The sequence below is a fragment of the Nyctibius grandis genome, chromosome 5 (assembly GCF_013368605.1).
Source record: "Nyctibius grandis isolate bNycGra1 chromosome 5, bNycGra1.pri, whole genome shotgun sequence".
NCBI classification, from domain to species: Eukaryota; Metazoa; Chordata; class Aves; order Nyctibiiformes; family Nyctibiidae; genus Nyctibius; species Nyctibius grandis.
This window is the reverse complement of record NC_090662.1, coordinates 80123318-80139685: the sequence shown is the minus strand read 5'-3', so window position 1 is coordinate 80139685 and position 16368 is coordinate 80123318. Positions and strand designations below refer to the sequence as shown.

At 38.6% G+C, this 16368-nt stretch overlaps 1 long non-coding RNA gene across 2 annotated transcripts in view; it reads left to right on the top strand.

The window, feature by feature from the left end:
- LOC137664333 (uncharacterized) overlaps window positions 1-16368 on the top strand; it is a 111739-nt gene that overhangs the window by 6401 nt on the left and 88970 nt on the right. Inside the window, exons 2-3 of one of the 2 annotated variants that reach the window (XR_011048279.1) lie at window positions 826-911; window positions 1011-1104. This is a non-coding gene — a long non-coding RNA (uncharacterized lncRNA). The remainder of the gene's footprint in view (window positions 1-825; window positions 912-1010; window positions 1105-16368) is intronic. The other variant, XR_011048280.1, reaches the window with a different exon arrangement.

The following is a 16368-nucleotide window of genomic DNA, read 5'->3' as shown; positions in this document are numbered from 1 at the left end:
TCCCCTGAGTATCAGTGCACAGTGCTGCTTATGGAAGAAGCCTCTCGCTGGCTTTCTCTTTCTCTTTAATAGAAATATATTTTTAATGGCTTTAGGTATCTGCGCCATGTGAAATAGGGCGGATGATGTCTCTCCAAACCCCTTGTAATTTGACCATGGCTGAAATGGAAATATTGGGGGGGGGGGGAAGGCAGGGGTCTGGCTGTGGGGTAGGGGGTGCACAGACTGTTTCGTCCTTGCAAACCTCGCCCCCCGCTTTCTCTGCTAAGGAGGGAAAAGGGGATGTGCAGTAAAATGCCGTCTCTGGGACAGGTGCCAGCTCCTAGACAAAAGAAGTAAAATAGGCGGTAAAGAGGGAGGGGGGGATGTGTGGAAATTAATAGCCAAGAAAAATAGGAATCGAAAATCTCCGAGAGGCAGCACTGGCGCAAGTGGTGGTGCCTAACTGGCCTTTTTGCCGAATGTTTTCTTAGCGATGGGTGGAAAGGAGAAAGTTGCGGCATACTTTTTATTCTCGTCTTCTCTGCAGACGTTTGAAAGCGTGAAGGGAGGGCGGAGGGTGCCTTCCCCCCCCCCTCTTTTCCCTCCTTTCTACTGAATTATTCATAGTGTCAGCGGTGAAGCCAGGACTATTAGCATGCATCAGACATGCTGTTTGTCTGTTTGCTAACATTCTTCATTCAAGACTTGTTAACTACCAGACAAGCTTAACACGCTTCTCTTTTTTTTTTTTCCCCCCCTCCCCTCCTCTCTCCCTCCGTCTCTCTCTCTCTCCCTCTTCCCTCCCTCCCTTCCCTTCCCTCCCTTTCATGCCACCCCTCGCAGCCGCCCATTGTTGCTGCCGGGCGCTGGCAGCCGGGGGCAGTTGTGGCAGGGGAGCGGGCGGAGGAGCAGCCGGCGCCGGTTGCTAGGTAAGGACCGCCTTCCCCTCCTCTCCCAGGCCTGCATGCACTTGCAAGGGCGAGAAATGCCACGGAGCTCGCTCACTGCCTTCTGCCTTGCTTTTCCAGGAGACTGCAGAGCTGCAAGGTGGACACCACCCACCCACCCACCCACCCACCACCATCGGCGGCTCCCCGAGGCTGGCTTCCCACCCTGCGCAGGGTAAGCTGCTTTCCCACCGCTGCCCTGCTTCCCCCCTTGACGTGCACGCCAGCATTTCGTGGTGATGTACCGCTACGATGGCGTGAGCGGCGAGTCATTACCAAGCAGGAAAATTAAGTTTCAGAAACTACGTGGGTATCGGCAAATTGGCTCGCGTCTGCCTCTTAATTTATTATTAACCAGTAGTACGTTTCGAGCCTGGCGAGGTTTGGGCTCGTTTGTGATGATTGCTTGCTGGCTATTAGGGATATGATATACTAATATTTGCTATTGTTGCTATTTTTTAGGTTCTCTTCTCCCTCTCTATCAAGTCTGCCCCTCCCTTTGCTAGTCTGCTTAAAACCAGCAAGCTTCATTTTCTTAGCAGACAAAGGTCGATCACAGTTTTTATTTCTGAATGCAAATGTTCTAGGACTTGTGCCAGTCTTGCCTTCATTGATTACAATATAGCTTCTTTCTTGAATGGCAATCCCCTCCTTCCCCCCTTTTTTTTTAAATAGAAGGAAACTCAAGAAAAGAAACAAAGTTGGGCGGTGCAAGTTTTTATATTTATTTAATCTTTCAGCATGTTTGAAACATTATTTAACATTCGTGTGCAGAGCAGTTCTAACGCAGCTGCTGACAAGTACGTAGGGTTTTATGCCAGTTGTGTGTGTATACATGAGGGTACGTGTTCGCGTTTCTCAACTAATATTTTTAAGGTAACTGTGAGGTGATCTTCAGTAATTGTATCTCATTACAATTAGGCTTTCTGATTGTCTTAGCAACATGAGTTTGGAAATAAATATTTTCAGGGTTCGTATTTAAATTTTATAATACCTGGAAATGTTCAGGATTAGTTTATAATTACCATTTTTATAATATATTTTTAAAATACTATTTTTGATGGCCTGTAAAGGTCCGTGAGTGCCATAAGTGTATTTTCGTCTTTATCTTTTACGTGCGTGCAGGGGCACATGCTCATGCACACTCCCACTCCCTTTCTCTTCGGGTGTTAATGAAGGAATTTATTTTAAATATAATGCTTAAGTATTACAGTAATGCCATTTATAGATAAAAGTAGCATGTGGATATAGATGTACTGAGTTAGGCACAATTTGGCAGACAGTTATACACTTAAGATTTATTGCTACTATGAAATTGCCAGACATAATACTTACTTTATATTCTTTACATAGACAAGAGCATGTGCAAATTAAAGTATCTGGAAATAATTATATTTTAAAGACACTTTATGAGAAAACTAGTCCTTTCATATATATTTATAAAACAAAATGCTTTCCTCTACACTGAAAAAATGGGACGCTTATATAAAATATTTTAATCTTTTCCCTTTAATTTTATTTATATCCAGGAGTTAAAGTAAATAACAAAGCAAATAAGTTTGGGGTGTTTTTCTCCACGAAAAAACCTCGCAAAATAATTAGAAAATACCTAGTGACTTGTACAAAAATAGTTTCAAATTCAGGCCATTGACAGCATTGTATCAAAACCATCTCCGTATTGGCATTGCATTTTAACTGTTTTATGGCAACATAAACTGAAAAACAACTCATAACTTTCAATAGTAAAGTAGTATTTATTGGTGGATCAAGCTCAAAGTAAGTACAGAATGTTTTAGTGAACTGTGTAGATTAAGAAAGGAATTTGGGAATGTATGGCTTGGTGATAGCTAAAATTAATTTATTCTAAGTACTTTTTAGAGGCCTGTAGTAGCTGCACAGTACAATGCAAATAAAATGTTAGTTGAGGGTTTTAAGTTGTAGTAGTTGTTATAAAATCACTGAGAAATTTCAGAGTACTCAATGATATTGCTCCTAATGATGCTGTTTAGATAAAGAGGATTTCTTTTTCTTAGGTTGTAATACTTGTTGGGGTGGTTTTGTTGCTGAGGACAAGCACTTAAAGGAATATAAAATTGCTTCTGGTGTATTAGTTCATTATTTTGTGGTGGCTTGCTAGAAGTGATCGCTGTGAAAGCAAAAGAAGCAGAATTGCCTTATTAACTGATTTATTTCACAGTGCGGATTTCTATCATCATGCTGGAAATGAACATAGCAGTGCATAAAGATCACGTGTATGTTAATTGAAGAAGGATTAAAATCTGTTCATTAGATTGGTGAATTCCAGGTTTTAAATTTAAAATTATTTTTAGTCTGTAACTTGAAATAAAACTGCTGATAGAAATATTCAGCCCCTTAGATGAATGCCTTCAGGAATTATGCACGAGAGCTAGAGCATTTACATTTTGAAAGTGTTTTGTGTTGGACTGCCAAGCTTTTCGTACAAAATGTTTGGTGCATGGGATGAAAAATTAAAAGCATAGACAATACTTTGCTTAGTTAAAAGAATTTTTTTGTAGCTGGCTAGGATGAAGTTTTGGGTATTTTCAGATAATAATTCAGTGAAACACAGTGAGAATAATGTGAGATGCACTGGTTTTGCTCCGAACTCTTTCTCCCCCACCCCCATCCTCCAAATGGATTTTTATCCTCCAAAAGGATATTTAAGGGGTTGCTGATAAATGAACAGTCTATTCTTAAACTTCCACCTATCTGGACTAAAAATATGGCTTTTACCAAGTGATCCTAATGCAGAGAAAGCAGGGAACACAAGGGAAAGGTACATACGTTCTAGGCCTGTGAGTGCTCAACAGAGAGCACTGTTACGTGCAAGGCAGAGAGCAGCTTGCAAGGAAAAAAGAGGAGCGTAGTCCACAGTGTTTTACACAAATAGGTGGGTTATGATGCGATGGTTACTTTCACAGATGATAAATGGGACGTGTGGCATCCTTATTCAGGCTAAACTTTTTGAAAATAGTCGAGATTTTGCCTGGGTGAACGCTGCCAGGTTTGGATCAGGTTAAGGGAGATTTTATTGTGGGCAAAGGAGAGGAAAAAGGGAGGAGGTGGAGAGAAGAAAGGAAATGGAGCAGGAGTTCGCCCTTTCAGATGTGGATGCAGTCCGGAGTTCTCTCTGTTGAATATGGAAGATAACATAAAACTGGATTATATTTTGTATGGTTGTATTGGTACAGCACTGCCTTCTCCTAGTACGTGCCAAGTATTCGTAAACATTTTGCAGCAGTTAAGGAGAAATAAAAGGAGGAGTGGAAGGAATGCCTTGTTTCATCCAGACTTCTTTTGAAAAAAATTTTTTTTTTGGGAGGAGGGCTGTAATTCACATCCACTCAGTGTTTCAGTTCACATCCACTTAGTGCTTCAGCAGCTCCGTTGCAGGCAGAATGGTTTCACTGTAATCGGCCTTCGTCCATGTGCCACATATTCCTGTGGCATGATAAACCTCAGCAGGGCCTTCTATCTTGTACGGCAGCGTTCCAAGTCTCCTGTGCACATGGGTGCCCAGGGCATGGGCAGGCCTGTGATCGTGGCACCTTCCCTCAAGAAAATGGCAATGCACTCTGATTAGGTGTTTTTCCTACTAACTGCATCGGTCGCTCTCAGCTTGAAACAGGTGCAGGTAATCACCCCTCCCTCCTCCTCCTCCCACCGCAGTGGTGGTCGTCATGGAGGTCTAATATGTATATAACAAAGCGATACTGCCATACAGTTTTAATTTTGATTTATGGTGACTGTACCTGTCTGAGAAGAAAAAAAAATTTAGAGATATGGTTGCATGTCTTTGTCTCTCAAGATGTACTGTAGAACATGTTTCTTCATAGCTACATATGTATTCCTATAGCAAGTGTGATTGAACAGCACATTTGATTTTTGCAAAGATAGGTATTCATCTGTTCCGTATGCATGGAGGTAGCTAGAATTATGATTGCAGCCAGAAGACAAAAAATTGAAATCCCTGTAGCCAGCACAATAGACGTTCGTAAGTAGAGTGATCCCAGTAGATATAAAATGGTGGGGTAGATGTTTTCAAGTGAATGCTCACTTTTGTGAGTCCTGAGTCTATACTACTGTACTGGCTGTGCAAATCTGTACTTGTTTATGCATTTGACTGTGCCTGATACACCATAGGATGAGTTCTGTTGAGTTTGATGGGCTTTGGAGCAATCTCCCTCTACCCAGAGATTCACTAACATAGTATGTATGCATGGTTGTGGAGTCACTAATAAATCTGGCCTATAACTTATCTCATTATAACTTTGCTCTAGCGAGCAAACCAATTTGTGATTTTCCTAGGAACGGTGCAGAAATTTCTCCACAGGTATTCCTGTACTCACGTAGAATATTTTAAATCTCATAGTGACCCCAGTACTAGTAGGATTTCATTAAAATTTGAATTCTGTTCTCCAAAAGACAACATAATTCTGTTTAAGATGCCTTGTTTTGTAGGTGGATATGCAGGAATAAAATGCCCAGAATCAGGCCCTGTGCAGCCTGTCTTTTAAAAATATATACTGTCAAATATAAGAGCTCATCATTTTGAGTTGTCCTTTGTAAAAACAGTCATTTTTCACAGATGATTAGTGTTATTTAGTAGTTGTACACCCTTCCCTCTTGCACATGTTTGAAATTTGCTATGCTGTACCTCTGGAAACAAAGGCCTGATCTGATCCAAAGGTCTCTGAAAGCGACGGGGGTTTTTCCATTGACTTCAAATGGGATTTGGATTAAGCCTATATACATAATAGTTTGCAATAATGATCTGACTGCTATAGTGGTTTTCAGGGTCTTCCACAAAACTTTTCAAAACTCTCATAAAAATTCTCCAGGCATGATACTCCAAAATACATGTCTAAGCATTGATTATGTTTTGTTGTTTTGTTTTAAAAAGAGGAGGGGGCCTCCAAAGAGCTTCATCTCCCTGATGCTCTGAATGAGAGTTTTATGAATAAAAAAAGAGTGAGTGTTGGTTCCATATTTGGTATGTAGTTGATACATTACCTTATGCATTCTTTATTTAAATTAGGGCAGTCTTTTTGGAAGGAGTCTATAGATTTAAGATGGCAACGTACTACTTATTTATTTTTACACACATAAGTTTAAATTAACCTCAACCGTCGTATCCTGTTACCTGCCAAGGAAAACATTTAGCTCCTGTCCAATCTCTCTGGAGTTTCAAAGTGATTTGCCCTTTTCAAACTTGTTAAAACACAAATAGAGAAGTAAATGGCTTTGGATACTGACTGTAGATTTTGCAAAGGGGAAGGAAGAGAAGCTAAGGAAAAATGATTTTGTTATTATAATAATGAATATATCTTTATTAAATATATTCAGTCATCATTTTCTATAGCCTTTGATTGATTGTGTTTGAATTGCTGACTGATACTTTGCAACACTTTAAATCTGAGGTACACTTAGCATGTTGCCCATGTATTCAGATACCTGCATACAGATATGTTTACTGTGGCATTCATTCAGATCTTGAAATTCCTTTGTCAATGTAAGAGGACATTTCCAGAAGGAGAAGGCAGCTTTAATTTAATAATAAAAGACTTCACGTGCTTTTATAACTACAGACATGAATATTTTTAGAATGCCAAATTAGAAAAAATAGCATTATTTAAAACTGGTCTTTTTTTCTTTATTTTTTTCTATTTTATTTTTTCTTGTTTTAGGTAATTTCAAAACTAGAAAAGTACACTGGAAACAGTTGATCTCAGGAGCTAGAAAACAGAAGAAGCACCATCAAGTCTATTTATTTTAATGCTGGCGGGGGGGCGGGGGCAGGCAGTGGCACTGAGTAGCTTAGAGAAATACGTGACAGCGTTTTTGTTTTACAACCATGGTAGGCCAAGATACTTCACACTGAAGTTAATTCATCAGAGAGAGAGGTCAGATTGGGGTTTCTGTAAAGGTGATGCACTTAATACTGATTTTTTCTACACAAGTTATATTATTCTTTCCAATACATTGCTCACAGTAACTGATCTTGCAGAATCGCGATAGGATAAGCAATAGAAAAGACTTCGTTCTGGCCAGAAGATAAATCTGTAGAAGAATTAATTTACATTTTCATCTGCAAGATGTAATAACCTTAAAGAAATAACTAATATTTACAGTGTTTTAGACAGACAGTTACTTGTTTCAGTTCAGAAAGTACTGAGCTGGTGAACACAAGGCTTTGATGTGGACTTTTGAATGCATTGACAATCTTTTCAGAATTAGTCTTGCTTTTTATTGGAATTCAGTGTGCATCCAAGAGATTTTGATCACTGTATTTGTTTTGATATCCATACACAAAGAGCTCTGGTATATTACTTCTACATTTGTATATACAGCAAGTATTATTTTCAAAAGATTTTACTCTTTGATAAATCATTCTTTTTCTTTTTTTTTTAATATTTATTTTTCTCTCTGGTTGCAGCTTTTTTTTTTTTTTTAGAGAAAGGAGAGTTCTCATGATATTTTTGTTACCTTTGGCAGATGATATTTATTGTCTTATTTGTCTATAGGAAACAAAATAGTATATCCAGTCCTGAGTCAGTGGAAAGTCTCCCACAGATATCAGAGAGTTTTGGATTATACTCTCAAACCAAAGTAACACTAATTTAAAAACCTGATACAGGAAGCCTGAACTCGAATGACTCTTAAAGTGCATTTAAAGAATGCTGCATTCTGCATGACCTTATGGACTTTGGCAGTTAGCTTTTTTACCTTCTTACTCTGTTTAATTTAACCCAAGGAGTGTCAAGAGTTTTGCTTTCTTGTTTTAAGGGACCCAGCATTGACATTCTTCCTACTCCAGCAAGTATTTATAAAATGCAGGGTGCATGGGAAGGAATTGATCATATTATCCCCAGATGGATGGAAACTCTTTTTACAGGCCCAAAGGGCATGCACATACAAATTTTGCTGTGGGGTTCATCATGGGGTTTGGTTTTGGGTTTGCTTGTTTGGTTGGTTGTTTTTTTTTAATGCAGCGTGAAATATAGGGGGGGATGTTGTTGTGTAGTTATTATGTGAAGAAACCATTTACATCTTTAAATCTATTTTTATTAGTAACCGTTTTTTAAAATAGTTTTCCAACTCAGTCTTTTATGAAGATAGTTAGTTACCAGTTTTTTTAATGGAAGGTTATACATTTCTCATTCTATAATTATTACAGAAGGAGGAATTAACGTGATCACATGGAAATTTTGTTTCTTAAATGGAGATTTACATTGATGGATTGAAGGTTTAAGGTGCAGATTTACATTTAAATTACATATTACATGACATTTACATTTTAAATTATACTAAAACAATTATTTCTACTGTCTCCGTGGTGCCTTCTGAATGTCTCTATCAAATTATTTCATTTAAAGCATAACCCACTCTACAATATATATGTTTCACGTATGAGATCAGAGTATCTTTTGTATGGATGCACTCCTATTTGGTGTAAGTAAAAATGAAGTTGAACATGTAATATTCACATGTGCACATTTAAGATGCTATTTAGTACTTTATTTAGAGTGGCAATTACTTTTTTCTCTGTAACGTAAAATGCTCTCAGAGGGCTGGGTTTAACAGAATGAAAATGGTATCTATCAGGTGCTTGAATTTTTTTGCCCCAAAATGCTTTCAGGAGTCAAAACTTAACAGTGTTGCTTAAAGGGAGCAGGTAAAGATAGCCCTTGGCTGCAGATAGAGCCAGCGGGGAACAAGGTGGTCTAGAGCTTCTAGAAAAAGAGGACTGATTTGGGAGAGAAAGCAAACTGAAAGGTGGTTGTGCCTGTTGTGAAGAGCGGGCCAGTGTGGAAGTCAGGAGCGACAATAAAATAGTCATGACTTTATGAAGATACTTCCAGTGCTTATGGAAGGTACTGTACATGCATATAGGTACTTGCTGGTGAATACGTCTTCAGTCTGTGACACTGCAGTCCACATCTTGCAATCAGTTTTAGCAAGTTGAAGGAACTTAACATATGAGCATAATTCTCTTCCCAAAATAGATTTCTTTACACTGTCAGTTGGATATGGCAGTTTTGCACCCATATAAGGTTCTGGGTTGGACACAGAAGCACTAAAATTCCGTTATTGTCAAAATAATTGCTGCAAGCCTTTTAACTTTCGGTGCCTGCCGAGCTGAATACGTGAAAGAGCACACACCCGCCTGGCAGTGGATTGAACTTCCCGTGGGAAAGCCGGGTGAGTGAGCCAGTATCAGAGCCCTGAATTTTGTAACTTTTCTTGTCATCTGTGTGTTGCTCCTGAGATACAATCTAACCTAAAATACAGATTAGTTGGAGGTTCAGCAGGAAGAGCTAACAAGCTTTTCAATTTCTGAAAAAACAGGCCTACACCTTAACTGTGTATATTAGTTTTAAAGTTGCAAATAGAGGAAGAACAAAGAGACAAGTCTCACAATTCAATTAACATCAAGAGATCAATCTGAAAAATTACTTTGCTAGTGCACTTGCAGACTTTGTTACAGCTCTGTGTGAGTATTTTTGAAAAACGCTTATAATGAAAAGGTTTATCCAGGTGATCAATGGTTGTTTCACATCACTGTCTAGTGGGTATTACTTCTAATGGCAATTAAAAAAAAAGTAAAGCCATTCTTCCCAGAGTGAATTTCACCTCTTTGCAGATGACTAGTTCAGGGCCTGCACAGAGTTTAAGTCCCACTCAAGCCACTTCAGATAGAACACAGCTTTTTTTTTTTTATGTCCTTTATGTACCGTGAACTACTGCTGTAGAAGCCACTGGGAGAAATGCTGGGTACAAAGAATAATTTCTATTGTGCCATTTAAATCAATGGTGTTAACTCTTTCTGATCAATATAATCTGCAGTCCCAAGAGTTTGTCTAGTCATTCTTTTATCCTTTAATATAATATCCTTTAATTTGTAAATTATGTATCTTAGACATGCTGTTGTCCAGAAATTAGGTCTTGATGAAGTATTCGTATATGGGAGTCGTGGTGCCCTCGTCTGGAAAAATGAATAAGAAGCTGGGAGATTCTTTTTGTTCAGCCTTGGGTGTAACAGTAAGAGTGTCTTCAAGTGTCCTCTTTCTCTGCCTCAGTAGCTCCCCTTGCAAGTTGGAGATAACTCTTATGTTGCCCACGAGATTTCTTCCATGAAAAACAGCTGATGTCTGAATAAAACACGTACAACATACACGTGGAGAACACTGAGCTGAGAAAGGAGTAGTTGTAAACAGTTTTGAAATGAAGTGCCTGCAGAATTTGAGGTGTTAAATACTGTTTTGCACAAGGTGGCATCTCATAGTCTAGATCTGTGTTGCAGCTGCTATTCTAGTCACTTTCTTTGAACCGAGACTTTCACTCATGGCTTTAGGAGGTGACTTGTCTGCCCCCCAAAATTCAGTAGTATTCTCTGCCAGAGTGGAAGGTTATGTTCTCTCTTGCTTACTTGCCATGACATTTCTTTCATCACCACCATCTTGTAAATTAGTCACTCTGTTTTATGCATTCATAAGTAATAGGAGAGATTGCAACACACACAGCATCTGCATGGATATACCCCAAATCAAAGTCTAAGTCTGATCAGAACAGCTCGATAGAAAGATGCTGTGAAATTGCCTGATCTGTTGCCCTTCCAGTTTAGGATTCTGTTGTACAAGTAATTAAAATCCAGTATGTTGATAGCATCTTAAGACTGTATAGGGAAGTTAATTAGATCATTGAAAAAAAACCCCAAACCCAAAACCCCCAAACCTTTACAGAATACTAAACAATGACCGTGGAAACTAAAACTTAAAAATGATAACATTTTATGTGCTCCCTGTGGAATAGAAAACTGGGAGGAAACTTTCTAAAATAAAGACACTGGCATATATCTTGTTTTTCTTTTGTTTGCTGACTCTTTTTTTTTCTCTGATAATTCCATTCTTTTTATCCTGCTGCTTGTTTGAATGTAGTTGAGTTTAGAATTTATTTCTTTTTACAGCAGCTTATCCTCTGTTTGTAGTGAGAGTTTCGTTTCTAGAAGACAGGCAAGTGTGTCTGGTTCATGCAGCATTGGCATTGTGTAGCAAAACAGTCAGCTCAAGTGAGCAGGCTTTCTCAGTCACCCTGTCTACAATTTTCATTCTCATCAAGGGCACAGCTACACTGGAGAGTGCCCCAGACATGCACGTGATGCACGGAGTTGGGAAGCAGACGAGGATTTCACTGAGCGCAGAGAGCCACACTGGTTCCACCATGTGGACAGCTTCAAGCCAGCTAAAGCTGTACTGCCTTATTTACTGCAGAAGGCCAACTGTGCTTTCAGGAATACTGTAAAAACTGTTGGTTTTCCCCCCCTACTTTTCTGCTAAGTGTGCCTGTGACAATCAAATCCTGCAGATGCTCATGCATAAGACTTACTTTTCACCCACTGGTAGTCCAGTGAAGTTCAGAAGTAGGATTATGATCACATTTCCCAGACTCTGTTGCTTACATGTCCTCTCCCCCTCCTAACACTGCTTCCCCTCTCCTCTCATCTGCAGCTGGTAAGGGCTGTTGAAAAACAGTGCTTTGAACCAAAAGTGAAAATACAGGAGACCTACAGCCAGAGTTTTGTGAACTGTTTCCTAGTAATCCTCTGCCCAATTTGAAAGCTTTATAGCCTGATTATTAATGGTGCTGAAAATCTTCGGGTGAGTGCTGCTGGGCCCCAGGTATGTTCTAGTGCTTGTATTTAGGTGTCTCCAGCTGGCTCGTGAGTGCTTCTGGTAACCAGTCGTCTTATATTCTCATTGCCTGAGGTGTGAGAACAGTTCCAGTCCAAGGTGTATGTAGGCGTCCTGAGCACCAAGGGAGTGTAAGCTAGCCAGGGTAGGCAGTTTCCCTTTTCAGTTTACAGTATCATTTGAGATTGAATGGGAGAAATTACTGTGATAAACCTCAGGAGAAAAAGAGAAGGGACAAATGTTCTAGTTTGGACTGTTAAGTTGGGCAGGGTTTGTAAGTATCTAAATGGAGTAGGTGCTCCAGTTTTTTTCATGCTGTTTGCAAGAGTTTTCAAAACTTCTGTGTTTTGATTTTTGGGTTTTCACCACTTTTTCTTTTTTCACTCTTTAGGTCAATTCACATCCAGTTTTTCCAAAATTACTAGTAGGCAAGGCTATGGTTGCAGGAATTGTTTTGGCTTGTGCACCTCCTGTGTAGTCTGTACAGCCTTTGGCTGATGCTCAGATCAGAGAGAAAGACAAAATGAGAAGTTCTCCTTTCCTTCGGCTTGGTAAATGGTATGCTCAAAATTATGAGCAAGTTTTAGCAATCTGAAGCAAAGACCTGGGAACTGACTGTGTCACAGACAAACGTGACATGTTTTGAATGCACTTTTTGAGAAACAGAGGTGTTGATTGCTCCAGGAGTTCATTGTCAGAGATAATGAGATCTGCAAGTACATTAGAAATCTTCGTTAGGAAGAAAAACAATACTAAAACAATGTTTCAATCTGCAGTCTCATTAAGTCATTTACTTTTTAAAATCTAATTCTTCTCAAAGGTGATAACTTTTCTGTTGGTGTTTTATTGAAACACAGTATTTGAATAGTAAGTCAGTGTTGGGAAGATTTTTGTTTTTTTTGTAAGAAGCCCTTCCAATAACTCCCAAAACTCTTCACAGCTATTTTCTTTGTTTCTGATTTAAAAAGGGGGGAATTTTTACAAGATACATTTTAATTTTACCTCGCAATCAGTAAAAGGTTCCTCTTTAGCATGGAATATACACATTGCAGACTGTGTTTAACTGAAAGCCAATTTTTATTTTGAGTATGTATTTCACAAATAAACTACTATTATTGCTTATTCTTACTGTGGATGTACTGCTGCAAATAATGTGGTGACTTGTACCTCTGTAGGAGTTTCGCAAAGAGTAACACCATGAGGCATTAAACCTCTCCCTAGAAATATCTGGGCACTGAAAACCAGTAGTGACATAAAAATTCTTTTTTTGAGAAACAGAGACAGAGGAAGAAAAAATAAAGACAGCTGGGTGAAACATGTCTTTCTGTTGATTTAAGAGTTCGTATTTTATTTTGTCTAGCAATCAAGATGCATTTTTTTCTTTGTAGGAAATAAAAATGCATCATTTTTACTTCCAATTTGCAAAAACGGAAGCCCTAAGCTTACATATTCTTCACAGTTTCATTTTTCACTAGTATTTTAATTTTGCACTTGTATGTCATGTTTTAAATTTAATTTTTGATGTTGAAATCATTTGCTTTTGTAAACCATTCTTTAAAAAGGAGAAAAAGATATATTTCAGTTCAGGTACGTAAAGTAAAAGATGTGACTTCGTGTCTGCTTCTGGTGAAAGAAAAAGCACGATAGCTTCTGTAAGTGCAGCATCAGACCCTGAATAGTTGTCTCTGTAGTAGCATTGCAATGATGCACACGTTGCCGGTGCTGTACTTTTTGGCAGGCTTCTGTTGTGTCAAAAGGTGAGAGAGGCTGCTATAAATAATCGTGATTGATTGTACTGTAGCTAGTGATTTTTTTGGAGTTACTACAGAAGTTGGTATGCTATGGTTTTTTTCTTCCATCTTAAATAGTATGCAATGCTATACCATTTAGTGTACCTTTATTTAATTTGTCTCATCTGTGACACAGTCTCTTCTAAAGAGCTCAAGCTTTAGATTAAAATGTAGTTCTCAGGCAGAAAGAAACTGCAGTAAAAGTAGTTGTACTACTAGTTCATCCTATGATTAATAGCAAGACTTGCTTAGAAGTTAGTCTTTGATTTCCTCTGTTTAATTGTAGCCCTAAGTGAAATGGGTTTTTGATTTATAGAAAATGCAAAATTGGGTACAGAAAGTTTTAAATTACAGTAACAGTAAAAAATTTCCCACAATAATCATCCCATATTGTTTCAATTCAAAAGAGCTAAGGCTTGATTTGTGTGGGAAAGAACCCTTAGCAGCCAAGTTCCACATTTGAAACTGGGGAGAGGGGAGGATCAATTACCCTCTTTTGAGGGTATAAAAATATGCCTGAACTTCACTATGTATTACGTTTATCATATATTCCCTCTCTGGAAGGGTGCATGTTAATTAATTAATTTAGAATAGCTGTTTTCTTACATGGATACCATTTAAATATAAGTAGAAAAATTGTGCTAGGACATAGAAGAACATTGGCAAAAAAAGCAGAAGCTTTAGGAAAAGCGATGGCTTGTAATCATGATTGAAAACGAATTTCTATATTTTTTATAATATTTGCATTATACAGAATGGTTCCGTATACTGTTGAAGTTTTCATAATTGTAGTTTAATAACAGTAGCTTTAATAACAGCAGTTTAATTCCTAAACTGCTTTTTGGAAGTTCTGCATGGCTGATCTCACTTTTGCTTCACCATGTTTATGTTGACTTTTTCATTAGACTGCAATCGCTATGTATGTTTACAGCACTAATCCTAGATGTTGAAATTCTAGATAGTTAAAATATATTCGGTATAACTGAAGCTATTCTGGGGGAAACGACTTCACTGTAATGGAGCGAGACCAAATTCTGCTCTGTTTACAGGGGTAAATGCTGAAAGACACTATTCTGACCCATGGAGGTTTACATTTGTGTTCCTGAGAATATGCTTTTTGGCCTTTCATGTTTGCTTTTTTGTGTACTAAAATACAGTTAAAAATAATTCTGAAAATAATAATGCAGTTGTTATTCTCTTGTCCAACTTGCTGATTTTTAAAAGTCCTGCTTCACAGTCTGTCCTCACATACAGTTTTTATTTGGAACATACTGAGTTTACAGTTTGAATATAAAATGCTGCTTCTATTCCATTTGATTTGGCATGACCAAAATTTAAAATCTAAGCGTAAAATGTAGCATTGATCCATTTACAAGCATTTTCAAATTGTATTGCACTTCTCGGATAATTTATTGTAGTAGCATTTTTAAGTCAGGTAAGCTCTGCTTTTGTGCTATAGTCTGACAGTTTAATCAAGATACAAATTTAGAAACAAATCAGCACTGTCTTTTATATAGTGCCTCTAAATCCATGGTAATTGGTACCAGACCTTGGTAAAAGGAAAGGATCGCCGTTTCATGCTACCAATACCAGTGGGTGTTACTCCACAGCTGCATCATATAAGAAGAGAAGATGCAAGAAAAATTAAAGGATCCCCACATTCATTTTTCTGTAATACACCTTTTCCAGAGTACGAGGTTGATGGAAAATTCCTTTGAATTCAGTGTGTTAGCCTGCTGCAAATAGTGCCGTGTGTTCTGCACGCTTTAACTCTTACCTTTAGCTAGCACTGGACAATTTTTAAGTCAGCTTTCTTTACTTTGTAGTTTTGAAACATTTAAAAAACCTAAAAGCCTGTACTTAATAAAATCAGAACGGTGAGCGTAGAATAAAAGCGCTGCTGGTGCATTTGGGTTGTACTGATGTAAACTGGCTGACTTCGGGCTCTCTACAAAGGCCTGTTTTGGGTAGTTTTGCCATGTCAGAATGTACCTTGCAATAGGAGCCGCATTGCAGGTTACGTTCCTGCTCTCTCCACGTTTCGAGGATTCATGCTCAGCTAGAGCGTATACGAGCTATAGACTGAGGCTGTATGCTCTGGCAGCACAGATGGAGTATTCTGTCATTAGGACTGTTTGTTGCCTGTTGGAACACACAGCATATTTCTACCGTGGCATCAACAGTTTCTAAGAACTGAGGTCAAAATAAACAGGTTGCAGTTGGATACAGGAACAGTCTGGGAAACAAAATTCCCCGCTTAGGCATAAGCATATCCCTAGATACGTGGATAAAAAGGCATTTTATAGCAAGGGCTCGTCTTAATTTATGCTAGCGTATGCAGATTAGCATAGATTTGCAGGCATACAGTTAGTAAGTTTTCTATGGATATTGGCATATTTATGCAAAATGGACCTTATTTTAAATAAATAAGCAAATTTAAGCACAATAATCTTGCACTGTTTCTCCAAGTATCTGTAGTACTTTAGCAGAGTGAAAGTGACGTCATCGTGCACATTTTAAAAATACATATTTTAATTAGGCTTCAGTCTTCTCTGCAAGCATGGATGTCACTAATTGCACTGGTGGTGCACACAGTCCCTTTGAAGTTGATAGGACTCTTTACAGGAGTAAAGCTCGAGCGCTGACAGACAAGCTCTGGCAAACCTCCTTGAAGTGGTTTAAGTTGCTACTGCCCCAAACTCCCTGCTCCGCCCTTTTACTGGGGATTAGTGCTTCCTCAGCAGAATTTGCAGAAGGGAACGTGTGCCCACACCTTAGCTGCTTCATTGCAAAACCCACAGGTTCAGCTCAAACCCTTCGAAATGCCTCGCTTTCTGCTAAGCTGCTGGAGCATGCTTAGGTTTGTGTTTGCTGATTCAGCATGTAGAGCCATAATCTCCAGCAGCTAGGTGGAGGAGACCGCTGGGAAAAGTCACT